We start from the raw sequence: 18,095 nt of genomic DNA, 5'->3' as shown, positions 1-18,095 counted from the left end.
GGCTTTAGAATTCTGGGGGCGGGGGGCGGGGGGAGGAGTTACGTGTCCAGCTCACGGGAACTGGCCAGAAGAGGCCCCTCCCTCGGTGCATGCTGCCCCTCCGAGGCTGTGATCAAGTTCTGTGAAACAACAGAGCCAGCAGTGAGGCATTTCCTTCCCCACCCGCCCAGCTGCCAGTGTGCGGCTGAGACTCTGAGGTTTACGGTAATGAATTCCATTCTGACTGCTGGTGACAGAACAGAGGTAGGGGTTTCAGGAAGGCACATGTGAGGGCTGAGGGTGGAGGTGGGTAGATTGCCAGGGGTGGGTGAGACAAAAGAGAGGTCTGCTCGAGGGGGTGTCTTTTGGGGGAAATGAATAACATCCTTGGCGGGGATTAGCTAACCACAAGTGGGGAGGAAAAGGAGTGGGGAGGTCTTCTGTCTGCAGGCAGAGTAGGGCTACTCATTTTCCACCTGTGGTGAGCCCAGTACATTGTCCTCAGAGCCGGGAAAAAGCTGGAAGGTTTCCCTAATGAATATTTCTGGGCTGCATGCATATATGGCTTGAGTGTGTGCACGTCCACGTCCTTGACTCTGCGTGTGTGAGCATGTGCCTACATGCATGTGTGGGGCAGTGTGGCAACACACGTGGAGTTAAATGCCTATGTCTTGGGGTATGTGTGTGGGGGTGTGAGCATATGACATGTATTTGTGTCACAGTAATGTGTGCAATGCATCTCAAGCAGTAATGTGGGGTAGTGGCCGAAAGCTCGACAAACCTGGGTTCAAGCTCAAATCTCACACTTAGCAGCTCTTACCAGGTATCTCGGCATGTGATGAAACCACTCTTTGCCTTTGCTTCCACCTCTGTAAAGTACAGCTAAAACTAGTACCAACTCCACTGAGTTGCAGGTTGAAATGAGATACTCTATGTCAGGTGCTTCGAAGAGTGCCTGGCACGTAGAATAGCAAACATCTTTGTGCCCTGACTTATAACCTCTTGCTTTCCCTGTAATTTCAGCTGTGTCTGTTGTGGGTTCCAGGAGCTTTCGCTCACCTCACCATTGGAGCCTCCAGCCTCCAGGTGTGGCGTGTGTAGCTTTAATTAACGCCCCTGCCCTGGAGATTCTTTGATGCCGCACCCACTGCTGGGAACCTGCTCGCCCATCACACGCTTTCCACCTGAAAGTGCAGGGAAGTTAACGCCCCAGGGGAAACCCTCAAGCAATGGGGAATGGGAGTGTCTGATTAAATAATTCTCTAGGTAGATCCTTGGGTAGACAATTCTGAGAGGTGTTCTCTTCCAGCACTTTAAAGATGTCATTCCATCGTCTTCTAACCACCATTGTTTTTAAATGAAATGTCAGTATGATTCTTCCTCTCATCCCCCTATATATAAAGTGTTTCTTTTCTTTGGTTGCTTTCAAATTTTTTTCTTTGTCTTTGGTTTTCAGCGGTTTAACTATGATGTGCCAAAGTGGATTTTTCTTTGTATTCTTCTTTTTTTTTTTTTTTTCTCCTTTGGATCTATCTTATTTGGTCTTTTCGGAGCTGCTTGGATATGTAAGTCTATGTTTTCCACCAAATTGGGGGAGTTTTTAGCCATTATTTATTCAAATATATTTTCTGCTCCTGTCTCGCTTTCTCCTCTTTTAGAGATACTCAATACACATACGTTAAACTATGTGACGCTGTGCCACAGAACCCTGAGGTCTACTCATTTTCTTCAATCCCATTTGTTTCTCTTCTTCAGGTTAGATCATTTCTATTCATCTGTCTTCAAGTTCACCAACTCTTTTGCCATGTTCAATGCAGTGTTAAGTACCCTAGAAAATTTTAGATTTCACTTATAGCAATTTCAGTTTTACTATTTTTATTTGGTTCTTTTTTTTTATGTTTTAGGTTTTTATTTAAATTCGAATTGGTTAACATATAGTGTAATATTAGTTTCAGGGATAGAATTTAGTGATTCATCACTTACATATAACACCCAGTGCTCATCACAAGTGCCCTCCTTAAAGCTTATCACCCATTTAACCCATCCCCCTGCCCACCTCCCCTCCAGCAACCCTCAGTTTGTTCTCTATATTGAAGAGTCTCTATGGTTTACCTCCCTCTCCTTTTTTTTCTTTCCTCTATGCTCATCTGTTTTGTTTCTTAAATTCCACACATGAGTGAAATCATATGGTATTTGTCTTTCTCTGACTGACTTACTTTGCTTAGCATAATATACTCTAGCTCCATCCACGTTGTTGCAAATGGCAAGATTTCATTCTTTTTTTTATGGCTGAGAAATATTCCATTGTATATATTTACCACATCTTCTTTATCCATTCATCAGTCGATGGACATTTGGGCTCTTTCCATAATTTGGCTATTGTTGATAATGCTGCTTTAAACATCAGGGTATATGTGCCCCTTTGAATCAGTATTTTTGTGTCCTTTGGGTAAATACCTAGTAGTGTGATTCCTGAGTCATAGAGTAGTTCTATTTTTAACTTTTTGAGGGAACTCCATATTGTTTTCCAGAGTGGCTGCACCAGTTTGCATTCCCACCAACAGTGTAAGAGGGTTCCCCTTTCTCCACATCCTCACCAACATCTGTGTTTCCTGTGTTATTAATTTTAGCCATTCTGACAGGTGTGAGGTGGTATCTCATTGTGGTTTTGATTTGTATTTCCCTGATGACGAATGATGTCAAACATCTTCTTATGTATCTGTTAGCCATCTGTATGTCTTCTTTGGGAAAATGTCTATTCATGTCTACTGCCCATTTCTTAACTGGATTATTTGTTTTTTGGGTGTTGAGTTTGATAGGTTCTTTATAAATTTTGGGTACTAACCCTTCATCAGATATATCATTTGCAAATATCTTCTCCCATTCTGAAGTTTGCTTTTTAGTTTTGTTTATTGTTTCCTTCACTGTGCAGAAGATTTGTATCTTGATGAAGTCCCAATAGTTCACTTTTGCTGTTGTTACCCTTGCCTCTGGAGACGTGTCTGGTAAGAAATTGCTACAGTCGATGTCAAAGAGGTTGTTGCCTGTGTTCTCCTCTTGGATTTTCATGGTTTCTTGCCTCACATTGAGGTCTTTCATCCATTTTGAGTTTATTTTTGTGTATGGTGTAAGAAAGTAGCCCAGTTTCATTCTTCTGCATGTTGCTGTCCAGTTTTCCCAACACCATTTGTTAAAGAGACTGTCTTTTTTCCATTGGATATTCTTTCTTGCTTTGTCAAAGATTAGTTGGCCATACAGTTGTAGGTCCATTTCTGGGTTTTCTATTCTGTTCCATTGGTCTATGTGTCTGTTTTTGTTCTATTACCATACTGTCTTGATGACTACAGCTTTGTAGTATAGCTTGAAGTCTGGAATTGTAATGCCTCCAGCTTTGCTTTTCTTTTTCAAGATTGTCTTGGCTATTTGGGGTCATTTGTGGTTCCATACAAATTTTAGGATTGTTTGTTCTAGCTCTGTGAAAAATGCTGGTGGTATTTTAATAAGAATTGCATTGAATGTGTGGATTGCTTTGGGTAGTATAGGCATTTAAAAAATATTTGTTCTTCCAATCCATGAGCATGGAATATTCTTCCATTTCTTTGTGTCATCTTCAATTTCTTTCATGAGCATTCTATAGTTTTCAGAGTACAGATCTTTTACCTCTTTGGTTAGGTTTATTCCTAGGTATCTTATGGCTTTTGGTGCAGTTGTAAATGGGATTAATTCCTTGATTTCTCTGCTGCTTCATTATTGGTGTAGAGACATGCAACAGATTTCTGTATGTTTATTTTGTATCTTGTGATTTTACTGAATTCATGTATCAGTTCTAGTATTTTTTTTTTTTTTTTTGTTTAGTCTTTTGGGTTTTCTACATACACTATCATGTCATCTGCAAATAGTGTAAGTTTGACTTCTTCCTTGCCTATTTGGATGACTTTTATTTCTTTTTGTTGTCTGATTGCTGAGGCTAGGACTTCCAGTACTATATTAAATAACATTGGTGAGAGTAGATATCCCTGCCTTGTTCCTGACTGTGGAGGAAAAGCTCTTAGTTTTTCCCCATTGAGGATGATATTAGCTGTGGGGTTTTCATATATGGCCTTGGTTCTTTTTTTATAATTTTCATTTTGCTGCAGAAATTCCCTACTTGAACAATCATTAAGACCATATTTTCCTTGAATTATTTTAACATATTTATAAAAGCTGCTTTAACATCTTTGCTAAGTCCAACAACTGGACCACCTTGTTTCAGTTTCTATTGAGTAATTTTCATTTTTTTTTTTTTTTTTTTACTATGAACAACATTTTCCTCTGTCTTTGTAGGTCTATTGTTTTTTATTTATTTATTGAATCTCAGAGATATGGAAACTATATTGTAGAGACTCTGGATTCTGTTATCTTCCTCTGAAGAGTGTTCTTCTTTGTTTTATCAAGCTATTCAATTGCTGGCTGTTTTTCTTGAAATTTTTTTGTAGGTTTGGTTTCATGCTTTCCTCCTGTGAGTCTGTATAAAACATAGGGGCATCCCAAGCTTCTAACTTAGTGAGCCTTAACCTCTAAGCACTGCAGCCCCCTGTAGATCATATGAGAGCTTGATTATAGGCTTTGTTAGGGAAGTTCTAAAGTAGGCTCTACTCTATGATGTTCTTCTTACTCTTAAGGATAATGTGGTATCTCAGCTGGGTGTCAGGCATGTTAATGAGCTGTTAGTAAACTCTCTTCACTGGTGAGGGTCAGAACCTCTAGTATGCCTCTACTCTCAATCACACAACAGCCACTACCTGGTAGACCTCAGATGGTTCAGAACCTATCTTTAATTAAGGAGGGGGTCCCCACATGGACCTCTGGGGTCCTTTGCACAAGCTTCCACATTTCTGATGCCCCAAATCTATAGGTTGCAGCTGCCTCAGTTGCCTTGAGCTCTGTTCTCTGCCTCCTCAGCTCAGTGGACCTAACAAATCCTACATGGGCTCCTCTTGCACCAGCCTAAGAATTGTCACTAGTTACACACTGGCATTGGTTGCATTCACTTCATGGGTTTCCTTTATTAGGGACTGTAGTCTTGTACTGCCTGTTGTCCATTGCCTGGAAAATGTTCTTTCATATATCTTGTCCAATTTTATATTATGATAGGAGGATTAGCACAATACTGATTCATCTGTCACGATGAGAAACAGAAGCCTGAGAGGCGTTTTATATACCTTTGGAAGGCTAGGGGCAGGACTGAACACAATTATCCTCTGGGAGACCTTAACAATGTGTCCCTGTGGTGTCATTTCCTCCTTGTTTCCTATTCCCACATTCCTGCTCCCTGGGATTGCCTCCCAAATGAATTATTTATACACAGATCCTTCTCTCAGGCTCTGTTTTTTTTTGGGAGGGGGCACGAAACTAAGATATAGAGTAAGTGTTGTATAAATCTTAGCTATCATTACAAGAGCAGTGTATTCGTATAGGCATGAAGAATGTGTGCCTGCAAACTCTCTGTGTTTGTGTGTGTTATGTCTGAGTGTGTCCCCAATCAGCACATGTGCATTTAGTTCACCCTACATGTCCTTATGTAGATCTGTGTTTCTCTGTGTGAATACACAACACACACTTGCAAATCTAGACTGGGAAGGCACTTCAGGTGACAGATCCTGAGAGGCCATAGTTTTTGTGATGTCTAATTTGTCTATTTTTCTTTTGCTGTTTTTGTCTTGGGTGTCCTACCCAAGAAATCATTGCCAAATCCAACATCATGATGCTTTTGTCCTGTTTTGTTTTGTTTTGTTTTTTCCCCTAAGAGTTTTATTGTTCCTAAAGACTTACCTTTAGGTCTTTGAGCCATTTTGAGTTGATTTTTGTATATGGGGCTAATTAAGGATCAAAATTCATTGTCCTGCATGTGCCTATCCAGTTTCCCAGCACTATTTGTTGGGTGGGGATAGGTACCTGCTATTGTGCTAAGAGCTGAAACTGACTGAAGTTAACTAAAATTTACTGTCCAAGCCTTCCTTTGGAAGTTGCAAACCTTCAGTAGATCCCAGAGTTCCCAAATAGTTATATTAGACAGATTCTGCCAGAGCAATTGTTGTCTAGGTGGAGAGACAGATTCCTGATGCTTCCTGCTCTACCAGCTTCCCAGAATGCTATCTGGTACCCCTTCACTTTTTAACCCATCAGAGTCTTTATGCTTAAAGTGTATTTCTAGTATACAACATACACTGGGTCTCGTTTTGAGGTACTCTGACAACCTCCATCTTTTAATTGTTGTATTAGACATTCACATTTAAATTGATCATTGATAAAATTTTATTGATATCAATCATTGATATAATTTTATTAACATCAACCACTGATATAATTTTATTAATAGAACTGGTTTCTATTCCGTTACCAAAAGCTTTCTGCCTTCTCTGGTTTTAATCGACCATGATATAATTCCATTTTATCTCCTCTCAGTGTCAATTTTACTTCTTTTAAAAATATTTCTTTTTTTTGTGGTTGCCCTAGAGTTCTCAGGATACATGTTTAACTATTATAAGTCCACCTTCAAATATTTCTGTAAAGCTTTATGTGTAATGCAGATGTTTCATTATGCAGTATTCTCAATTCCTCCCTCCTATTCCCTCTTCCACTGCTGTCATATCTTTCACTTATCCACATGCTATAATCACCCAATACAATGTTACTGTTTTCTCTGTATGGAATTATGTCCCCCCCTCCTCCACAATTCATATGTTGAAGCCCTAACACCCAATATGACAGAATTTGAAGACAAGGCTTAGAAGGAGGTATTTAAAGTTAAATGAGGGGAACCCTGGTTGGCTCAGTTGGTTGAGCATCTGCCTTCGGCTCAGGTCATGATCCCAGGACCCTGTGAGATCCAGTCCCACATCAGGCTTTCTGCTCAGTGGGGAGCCTGCTTCTCCCTCTGCCTGCTGATCTCCCTGCTTGTGTGCACTCTCTCTCTCTCTGACATATAAATAAATAAAATCTTAAAAAAATTAAAGTTAAATGAAGTCATAAGGGTGGGGCCCTGATCCCACAGGATTAGTGTTGCGATAAGAAGAGACATCAGAGAGCGTGTTCTTGCTCTATCTCTATGAGAATGATCCAAGGAAAGGCCATGTGAGGACAAAATGGCCATCTGAGAGCAAGGAGGAGGATGCTTGCCTGAAAACAAATCAACTGGAGCCTTGATCTTGAACTTTCCAGCCTACAGAACTGTGAGAAAACAAATGTCTGTTGGTTAAGCCCCTCCTTTCCCCCCAGTCTGGCAGCCCAAGCTGACTAAGAAACCATTGTTAATTTACATGGTTATCTTTTAGATTAAATACAAATAAGAAAAATAAAGGATTTTATTTTCATTTGTCTTCTCTAACACCCTTTCTTTTTCTTTTTTTAATGTAGATGAGCTGGGTGTTATATGAAAACAATGAATCGTGGATCACTACATCAAAAACTAATGATGTATTTTATGGTGACTAACATAACACAATAAAATAAAATTAAAAAAAAATGTAGATCCAAGTTTCTAACCTCTAGCATTTTCTTTTTGCCTGAAGAAAATCTCTTAACATTTCTCAGAGAGCATGAACCCTGGCAACACATTCCCTTAGTATTTGTTTGTATGAGAAATTATTTCTCTAGTGGTTTTGGAGGATAAACTTATGGGAATATAGAATTCTAAGTTGGTCTTTTTTTTTTTTTTAAATTCAACATTTTAAATATTTTACTCTGCTCTTTTTTGCTTGCATGGTTTCTCATATAATTCTTGTCTTTGTTCCTTCAGAGATAGGGTTTTTCCACCCTACCTCTGCTTCATTCAAAATTTTCTTTTTGTCTTTGGTTTTCTGCAGTTTGATTATAATCTGCTTAGGTGTGTAGCTTCTCGGCATCCTCTGAGTTTCGTGGATCTTCCTGGATCTATGCTTTGGGATCTGTCATTAACTTGGAATGTTCTCAGCCACTACTTCTTCAAATATCACTCTTTGTTCTTTTTCTTCTGTTTTTGGCATTCTAATTACATACATGTTACATCTTTTGAAAATTTCCCACACTCCTTGGGTATTCTGTTCCATGTTTATCCTTTCCTCTCTTTGTGTTTCAGTTTGGGAAGTTTCTACTGATGTATCTTCAAGATCACTAACTCCTTCCTCAGCCGTGTCCAGTCTATTGAGCGCATGAGAGACATTCTTCATTTCAGCTAGAGTGGTTTTGATCTTGAGCGTTTTTTTGATTATTTCTTAGAATTTCTATTTCTCCAGCTGTATTATCCATTTGTATTGCATAATTGTCTATTTTTTTCCATCAGGGTTCTTAATATACGAATCATAGTTAGTCAGATTTCCCTGTCTGCTGATTTCAACAACTGTGTCATATCTGAGTCCTGTTCTGATGCCTGCTTTATCTCTTCAGGCTGTTTTTTTTTCTTTTTCTTTTGGTGTGCCTTGTAATTTTGTGTCACAAGCCAGAAATGTTGTATCAAGTAATGGATATTGAGGCAAATGGGCCTTTAGTGTGAGGATTTATTTTAATCTAGCTCAGGGGTGCCTGGGTGGCTCAGTTGGTTAAGCACCTGCCTTCAGCTCAGGTCATGATCTCAGGGTCCTGGGATGGAGCCCCTGAGTTGGGCTCCCTGCTCAGTGGGGAGCCTCCTTCTCCTTCTCCCTGTGCCATTCCCCCTGTTTGTGCTCTCTCTCTCTCTCAAATAAATAAATAAATAAAATCTTTGAAAAAAAAATCTGGCTCAGAGTTCACTATGTTTCATGTTTGCTGTAGCTGTAGGTGCCAGAGGCTTCACATTCTTCTGGACTCTTTGTTTTTTAATTCCTTCCTGACTTTGAACTTCCCTAACTTCTCCCCTAGAGATCCTGTGTCCTAGAGCCTTCAGTTGTAATCCCTGCTGTTATACTTACTGGAGCCCCGTTGGTGTGGTGCTAAGGAGTGGGGGACGGGCGTGTTCTATAATTTTCAGGTAAATCTGTCTTCCCGTGGGCCTGTGTGTCTAGCGTGTGATCCTCACAAGTGTGTCTCCCCAACACACCCATCCTTGGGTGAGACAGGGAGGTTGGAGGGGGTTGAAGATGAAGCCCTCCCCTGCTGGGAAAAGGCTCTGGCAAAGTCCTTTCCCTGGAGAGTAGGCTTTCCTTATGGAGAAGGCTCTAGAGTGTAATTAATGGGGATTACTCTTTCCTTCCCCTGCCAGAGCCAGGAGAGGATCTTTTGGGGATTTTCACAGTAAGAACCTGGTGGAGTTCCTGGTAAAAAAAAAAAGCTCATAAAATTGTGGGCCCCTCCCCAAGCCTGCAGCAACCCTCCCCACTGCCCCGGGGTTCTTCACTCTCACCAGTTTATACTCAGCCTTTAGCAACTCAGGAGAATTAGCACTTAACTCTTCCTACTGCTTATGGCTCCAGCACTTTTTGCTTCAGGTAAGCACAGTTCAGCTGTGGCTCAGGATCCATCCATCTGTCCAGAGTTCAGAGCAGCAGTTTATCTCAGAAGCCCAGTTTTCTGGTGGGTCCAAGAAAAGTCATCAATTTTTCAGTTTGTTCAGCTTTTTATTTATGTGTTGTTATTGTTGTAAGCGTGGGAGTGATGACTCCCAGGCTCTTGCATGGAGGAGTCAAAACTGGAGCCCGTTGCAGTTCTCACGGCTTAGAAAAAATGTGCTCATTTGGTACGTGTTCTTTTTTGACAGACCACAAAGACAAACTTTGGAAGGAGGGCACCAACAAGTTTCGTTCAGCAGCAGAGCATCCAATCCTTTGCAGAGTAGGTGCCATTTATTTCACTTGTCCTGATGACCCTGTGCCAAAGGGATGGATACCTCAATTTCCAGCAGAGAGCTCAGTGAGGTTTGGTCAACAGTCCAAAGTCACACGGCCTGCTGGATACAAAGTTGGGTTTCAAACACGGCTTCCATGCCAGGGTCCTTCCCAAGAATCCAAGCCACAAGACCCTCTCAATGTTGTCACTGGTTGAGATGTAACTGCATGCCTAAAAATGGCTATCTTTCTAGTTGCTTCCCGCATCCATCCTAATAGTCAGGTTTTGGGGTTTTTCAACATCAACCGTGAAATTGAGCAAGACTCCAAAGATAAAGGTTTTATTCCCTCAGTCGAGTGTCGGCAAACTTGCTGTAAGGGACATATAGCAAAATTTTCCGATTTACAGGTCACATGTCTCTGTGGCCATTTACTCAACTCTGCTCTTCTGCTCACAGCAGAGACTATACATAAGTAAATGGGCATGGCTGGATCTCAATGAAACTATTTGTAAATACTGAAATTTGAATTTCATTGAATTCCCACACATCGCAAAATAATATTCTTCTTTTGATCTTTATCTGTCCATTAACAAATGTAAAAGCTGTTATTTAGTTCAACAGGTGCACAAAACCAGGTGGCCAGCAGGATCTGGCCCACCAGCTGTGGTTTGCTCTAAGTCCCACAGACAATGGTACCCATTCTTAACAAGGCTGCATTTGAAAGGGTGACATGAGCTTGGAAGGTATCCGATGTCATAGTTACAGAGAGGTGATAATGGTGATAATGATGGGTATTTATGAGCAGAATTGAAACAAGTTGTGCTAAGTCCTTTGTGTAGAGATCTTCCTCGCTTCCCTCCACAGCCCTCAGGAGGACCTATAATGGATGCGCCCATTTAACAGATGAGAAACTGGAAGCCGAGTCACACACTAAGTGACAGAGTGGACATTCGGTCTCAATGGCTCCTGTCAGTTCCGCTTTGGGGGAGCAGTGGGGGTGGGCTGGGGTACGATGAGTATGTGAAATCTGCCATCTGGGACAGATTCTCTATCACACATTAAAAGGATGGGAAGAAAGGCGTCTCTCTGGATTTAGAAGCCGGGACACCCCTGCTTCTCAGCTTTCACGGACTCATTCTCCTTTTTCCTGGTGACCCTAGCACTGTATGTGACTCACTGTCCCCAAGATCGTCTGCTTTCTCTGAGCGGCCAGCCCAGAGCCCACCGTGTAGGATGTTACCCCTAGACCTGTGTTAGCACGGGAGGCAAATCGCTGAGCGTCGGAACATTGTTGTGAGCTTTGGCATAATGTGTCTTATTACCGTGAATCGGTGCTTAAGCCACCGGGGCTAGTGAGTGGCTAATTTAACATAGACTATAACTTAATGAAAGCCTGCATCCTGGCCCCTTAGCCTGTTCCTGCCTTTGTACAATGCACTTTGCACATTAAAGTAATTGCAAAAACTTATGAGGACGCCAGGAAAGTTGACTCTTCCTCTTTATGAAGAAAACAAATGTGTTTTTCTGCAGACTGCCAAGGCTCCGTTGTAATGATTTAGCAGATGGAGCCAGCACATGGGAGCCTGCCGGGCGCAGCTGTCTGCTTTTTCCAGTCTGAGGGGTTTGTGACTGCACGCATAGCACAGACGTGGGCAAAACATTCTCTCTCCCTGCAGCCCACTCTGCGAGCCCGCGATGTCACTCCAGGTGGGGGCGGGGGACCTGTTGGGAGACGGGCTGAGAACCAGCCCAAAGCATCGGCGCCTGAGAAAGCTGACTGCAGGTTCTCTACGTTGTTTTACTCACATTTGGGTTGAAGCCCCTCCAAAGTGCCCTGTCACTGTAGGAGGGGGGTGCCCCGGCTGGCCCATGACCTAGGCGGGAGGTCAAGGCCGAGCTGCTGCTCTTCTCCGACATCCCTCCTGCTGCGCTCCAAAAATAAACCATTTGAGGGCAAGGGGCCAGCAAAGAGAAAGGGTAGGGCATCTGCTTTTGAAGATTCACCTGGCTGTGAGATTTTAGTTCTATCTGTTAAGTGCTTTTTCTTTTGAATTCAGCCAGAATTCAAAACTTAGGTGCTTTTTTTTTTTTTTTAACTGACCCGTCTTTAGTATGAATAGTTTAGGGGAAAAAGAAAACAAGGAACAAGTTTAGGGTCTGGGCTTATGAACAACCCACTATGCAAAGTTATATTTGTGTTTGAACAAATGAAGACAAACTTAATGGCTTAAAACAGCATAAATTTATTCCAGCTCTGGAGGTCAAAATCAAGGTGTTAGCAGGGCTGCACTCCTTCTGGGGGCCCTGGGTGGTGGGGTGTATGCTTTCTTGCCTTTTACAGCTGCTGGAGACTGGCTGCACCCATCGGCTTGGGGCCCCTTCCTTCGTCTTCAAAGCCGACAACGTAGCATCTTCTAATCTTTCCATCTCTGCCTCTCCTGCTTCCCTCTTTCTCTTATAAGACCTTTGTGATCACACTGGGCATACCTAGATAATCAAAATAATTCAGAATAATCTTCCCATCTCAAAACTCTTAACTTAATCCCATCTCAAAGTCCCTTTTAGCTACAGCAGGTGGCAAATGCACACATCTCGTGGATTAGGATGTGGGCGTCTTTGGGAGGTGATTATCCTGTCTACCACAAAAGCATTTTGTATTAAATTTCCCTTTCCTGATGGGCTAAGGACTTTCCCAGGAAGAAGGTCTCCTGGTAACAGTTGGAATCACAAGACCAAATTATATGGCGAAGGCTTTTTTGGTTGTAAGTAACAGAAACCCACTTGACTAGCTTAAGAAAAAGAGGAGGTTTGTTATTGCTGAGGTCTGAAGACCAGGAAGTAGAGTAGACCCCATGAAGGCTCAGAACCAGGACCTGGAAAAATTCTTCTCCATGGAACACATGACTCTCATTTCTGCTTTACCTTTAGGCTCCTCTTCCCCACTGGCCGGTTATAATAGCTCAGGCTGTCATAACGAAGGACCACAGACTGGGAGGCTGGAACAAGAGAAATTAATGGTATCCCAGTTCTGGAGGCCGGAAGACCAAGATCAAGGTATCAGCAGGGTTGGTTTCTTCTGAGGCTTCTCTCCTTGGCTTGCAGGTGGCTGTCTTCTCTGTGTCCTCACGTGGTCTTCCCTCTGTGTGTGTCTGTGTCCTAGTCTCTTCTTATAAGGACATCAGCCATTTTGGATTAGGGCCCACCCTGGTGACCTCATTTTCATTTACTCACCTATATAAAAGACTCACCTGTCTCCCAATACAGTTACATTCTGAGGTACTGGGGTTAGCATTTCAGCGTATGAATTGGGGGGGTATCACTCAGCCCCTAATACCAGCTTTCTCCTCTCCTCTGAGCATCTGACCACCCCAAGGTGCCTGTTTGAACTTATCTGCCAATAGAGACCACTTAGGCTCCTGAGTACCAAAGCCGAATTCTTTGGGGGAGGTAATTCAGTGTGTCTAACTTGGGTAGGGCAGTCACTCACGTGCCAGGTGCTGGTGGCCAAAAAAAGTAGGGATTCCCTAGCCTGTCGGTCTAAGTGGGCCAAATGCTGGGCAAACAGCCCCTCGATCTCAGTGGCTTCACATCTTCCAAATTTGACCTCATCCATGGCACAGTCCCCATTGCTGACCGCCATGGTTCCCCAAAGGGTCTTTTCCTCTTCAAGCTAATGAGCTCCCAAGCAGCCACCCACTGGCTCACCACGCGCCTCTTTGTTAGGGTGACCAACTGTTTTCCTGGGCCCAAGAAGGACCCTGGCACACAGGGACTTTCAATTTTAAAACTGGGACAGTCCTAGAGAACCCACAATGAGCGAGTCACTCTCATGTTTGTTCAAACACATTTTTCAGTAACAGAGAAAACTCGCTTCGCCACCCTGGAATTAATGAGAACCCGAGAGAAGCTGACATGCAACCATATGAGCCACCCTGCTGGCAAATGTCTGTTCCCCAAATCTCATGGATCAAACTCTCTGCTTAACATCTGGCCTGAGGGCAGAATCCATCTGAGGCTCCCTGGGCCAAGCACCTGGACATTAAAAAAAAAAAATGTGACTAGGTCTCATCCTTGGGTGATCTGAATTAATACAGTTATCTCACTACTACTGAAAAACCAAGAGGTCGGGTACCAGGCTGTGTTCTCCACAAGGCAGCATCGTCTGGAGCTGTGTGCAGGGTCCTCTGGGATGGGGACTGGAGGGTTCAGTCCCCCCTGGTGTCACCAATCTCTTTTCTCTCCTGTCTAGCTCACTGACCGTGACATCCCTGGCTGGCCACCAAGGCAGTTGGGTTGGTCAGAGGTGGTGTTCGCTTCCAGACTTTGACCCAGTCAATCTTGGAAGAAGAAATCTCAGTGTGGATTTCTTCTCATGAAACACTCATCTTTTCGGGGCAGTTGTAAACTCCATCCCCCCACACCCCATCCAATCTCAGTTTTCAGGCTCTATATTACCTTCACGGGGAGAAAGAGGTCAGGGAAAAGGCAGCTAGGTGGGCAGAACCCAGTTTCCTGGTGATTTTGAGTGGCTCAAGCCGGCAGCCTGCTCCACCAGCGTCGTAATACCCAGACAGGCAGCCCGCTCTGGGGGCCTCCGGGTTCTGGGGGCTCAAAGCAGAGTCCTCACCTGTCATTTTTCTTAGCAACGGGGCCTCCACTGTCTCCATGGCTTGTCTTGCAGTGTCAGGAGTTTCTATTTACCAGCCAAAAAGGAGGCTGAAGGGTTTGATGCTTGCTTTGAAATCAGCACCTGGGGTTTGGATTGTGTTCTCTGTCTCCTGGTGGGCTCGTGTTCCTCTCCGAATCAAAAGCAAAAGGAAAAGAGACAGACTGGGGTAAAAATATTGGAGAAACTTGAAGAAAATGCTGTCCTAGTTTATCTTCAGAGGATATTCACCCAGCCCTTCTGATGGTGCAGGAATTCGCTGCAACTCTTTCTGACTCCCACTGACCCTTAAAAAATTAAGGGACGATGACAGTAAAAGAGGCTTTGTGACATGTTAATTTACTGAGTGTGGGTGGTGGGCTATGTAGTGATGGGGGTTTCATGCATGGGGTCAAAGTGGCTTTCTTGAAATATTTATTTACTTGACAAATGTCTGAGAGTGTCTATCATGTTTCTGGCACCAAAGTGGGAAGCCTAGGGTTACGATGGCATCCCAGGGCAGGTCTTCTCCCAAGTAGACTGTATTAGGGTTCCCCTGAGAAAACCAATAAGGAATATATATATGTGTGTGTGTGTATATATATATATATATATATATGCATGTATATGTATATATATGTGTCTATATAGCTCATGCTATTATGGAGGCTGAGAAGTCCCATGATCTGCTATTTGCAAGCTGGAGCTAGAGACCCAGCAGAGCTGGCAAGCTTCTTTGCTGGCCCGAGAGTAGGAGGACCCCCGGTATTGATTCCAGCCTGAGTCTGAAGGCCTGAGAACCAGGAACCCTGAGGGCAGGGGAAGAGCTAAGTCCCCACTCAGTCAGGCAGAGAGCCAACTCAACCTTCCTCTGCCTTTTTATTCTATTTGAGCTCTGAATAGATTGGCTGAGACACACCCACACTGGGGAGGGCAATCTATGTACTTTGTCTATGGATTCAAATGTTAGTCTTACCCAGAAACATCCTCCCAGACGCACCCAAAATCATTCTTGACCAAATGCCTGGGCAACCTATGACCCAGCCACATTGACACATAAATTTACCCATCACAGATGGGGCAGGCGCGTCCCCATCTCAGCCCAAGAAGGCCAGGAATCTTTTACCAGAGGGAAAAAGGTATAGGGCAAGCAAAACCAGAAGATGTCCTTCACATCACTACAAGGTTTCCAGGGTGGGAGGGACTGCTTCATTTGTACTTTTCTCAAGCTGAGTCTGTGATCCCAGCCTTTTCCAGATCAGCAGCAGGTGCCCCTTGGGTTGGCCATGCATCTTGAGGGCAGGTGCACCAACTCAGTCCATTCTTGTTGCTGGTTCCGAATGACTGGATTGGTCCTGGCCCCTCCCTCTGACTCCGAGTCCTCTGTTCACCCTTGTCCCAGCTCCCCACCTTGCAGCCTGGGACGATGGTGCAAGTCTGGTGTCGCAAAAACCTCTGGGTAAGTGTCACCATAATTTATGCAATGCTGTGGGCCCCACACACAGAGTCACAGCTAGATCTCTGCTGCTTGCGGAACGTCATTTATTTCCACGTTTGTTACTTCCATCTTGCAGCCTGTGGGCAAGCTTTCTCTAAAGCAATTATAATGGGGCGGGGGGCGGGGAGATCCTTGGACCTGAGTTGGGCAGCTGTTGACGTCACGCTGGGTAATGTCATAAGTGCGATCAGCCTGTCCGAGGATTGAACGACTGCAGGCATTTTGCGAGGTGATGACCACGCACTGAGATTCTGGAGCCAAATAGCTTCTAGTCTTGCCTCCCTCCCGCCCTTGGTCAAGCCACCCTGCACACTCCGGCTTTGTTCTGAAACTGGCCGAGGTCCTCTGGAGCTTGGAGCGTGACTGGGCCGGACAGAGTGGCCTTTGGACGCATCGAATGCAGGGGCTCTTGAAACGCACACCTGTTGTTGCCTGGGCGCGGAGGTGTGGCTGCACACGGCTGGGAACCACAAACGGAGCAACCGTCGCTTTTCCGTTCTTTTATTTATTTATTTATTTATTTTTATTTTTTATTTTTTTAAGATTTTATTTATTTATTTGACAGAAACAGAGAGAGCAGAAGCAGGGGAAACAGCAGAGGCAGAGGGAGAAGCAGGCTCCCCGTTGAGCAGGGAGCCCGATGCGGGCTCGATCCCAGGACCCTGGGATCATGACCTGAGCCGAAGGCAGATGCCTAACGGCTCTCACCGCTTCAAGGGGAAATCTCGGTGGGGTGCAAATCTGCTCTTCCTACTTCCCTCGCCTTCCAGCAAAGAGAGAGTGGGACGCAGGCGCAGAAACTTCAGGTGGAGCTCCGTAGCCAGAGAAGCATCACAATTAGAGAATTCCACTGTATTTATGTTCGTGGGTAGTTTTTATTTGTGGGAAGTGATGCCTGTTTTTCCTTTAAGACAGTTTTTTAAAAGTTACTTGTAAATACACTTAGGACACAAAAGTGAGAATTCAAGCAAGATACCAGGTTTGGGGGGGTGGCAGGGGATGCGCCGTGAGCCCCACCCTTGGCTACGGCCTGCCACACGTTGTTGCGCAAATGCCTGGCTCCCGGCTCTGCAGTGTGCTTCGGGCTGGTGCATGGGCGTCACCTGGGAGCCAGTGAGGAATGCAGGAGGCTGGGCCAACCCCAGGCAGGCTGAACAAGAAGCACGTTAACAGGAATCCTGGGGTTTTGTGTGCAGGTTAAAATTCGAGGTGTCTTGATCCAACACCTAGATATGTACATCCTATCTCCTGGTAGACTCCTTGAGGTTAGGCACCCCACTCCATAAGACCCAGAGGCACCACTACCTTATTTAGCAAAACAGACACACAATAATTTTGGTGTCACCAGACTGTGCCACCTCATTACTCAGCTACCAGTCATGGAAAGAATGGAGATATCGCTGCAGCCAGAAGCAATGAAGGAATGAATGAATGAATGGACATACAATTCTTACCAAGTACCCACCATTTCCCAAACAGATGCTAAGCTAGGAGGTGTAGAGAAGATTAAAACAAAGAGCTTGCCCTCAGGGAAGTCAAGTCTCCTAGAGGAAACTGAGGCACGAACACATAATTACCACCCAGTGGATTGCATGAGGCAATAGCACTATATGCAGGGACTCCTGGGAACCAAAGAATAGGAATATTGTCTAGTGCAGGCCAGAAGTTAGGGAGGGCTTCTTGGAGGAGGAGACTCTTCTTGCTGTATTTGAAAAGATGAGAAGGATTTGAGCAAAGAGGGGAAGGGAGGAATTCCAGGCACTGGGGGTGGCACAAGGAGAGGCAAGGGGTCAGGAATAACAGGGTCTGGCCCCAGGCTGGTTTGGAGAGGGAGGCAGCGCCAGATCACAGAAGGTTCCAGAAGCCATGGTGTAGAAGCTGAGCTCGTTGAAGGGTTTTCAGCAGGGGAAAAAAGAGGTCAGCATGGTCATATGTCTTAGCAGGGGACACCCTGGCTCAGGGTGGAAAATGAGGGGGCGGCATGTGGCGCGAAGCTGACCCATGTGGGGGCTGCTGTTCTGGTCCAGGTGGGAGGTGAGGGAGTCTGGAACTGGGGCAGGGGCAGGGCGGGGACAGTGCCGAGAAATACCTTTTCCTCCCTGGGTTCCAGACTGTGGGAGATGCTCCTGCTCTCTGCTTCAGCAGGGATGCTGAAGAGAGGAGGCATCCCTTTCTTTCTTTCTTTCTTTCTTTCTTTCTTTCTTTCTTTCTTTCTT

The sequence above is a fragment of the Neomonachus schauinslandi genome, chromosome 10, assembly GCF_002201575.2.
Source record: "Neomonachus schauinslandi chromosome 10, ASM220157v2, whole genome shotgun sequence".
Classification (NCBI taxonomy): domain Eukaryota; kingdom Metazoa; phylum Chordata; class Mammalia; order Carnivora; family Phocidae; genus Neomonachus; species Neomonachus schauinslandi.
Note: the sequence above shows the minus strand (reverse complement) of the source record.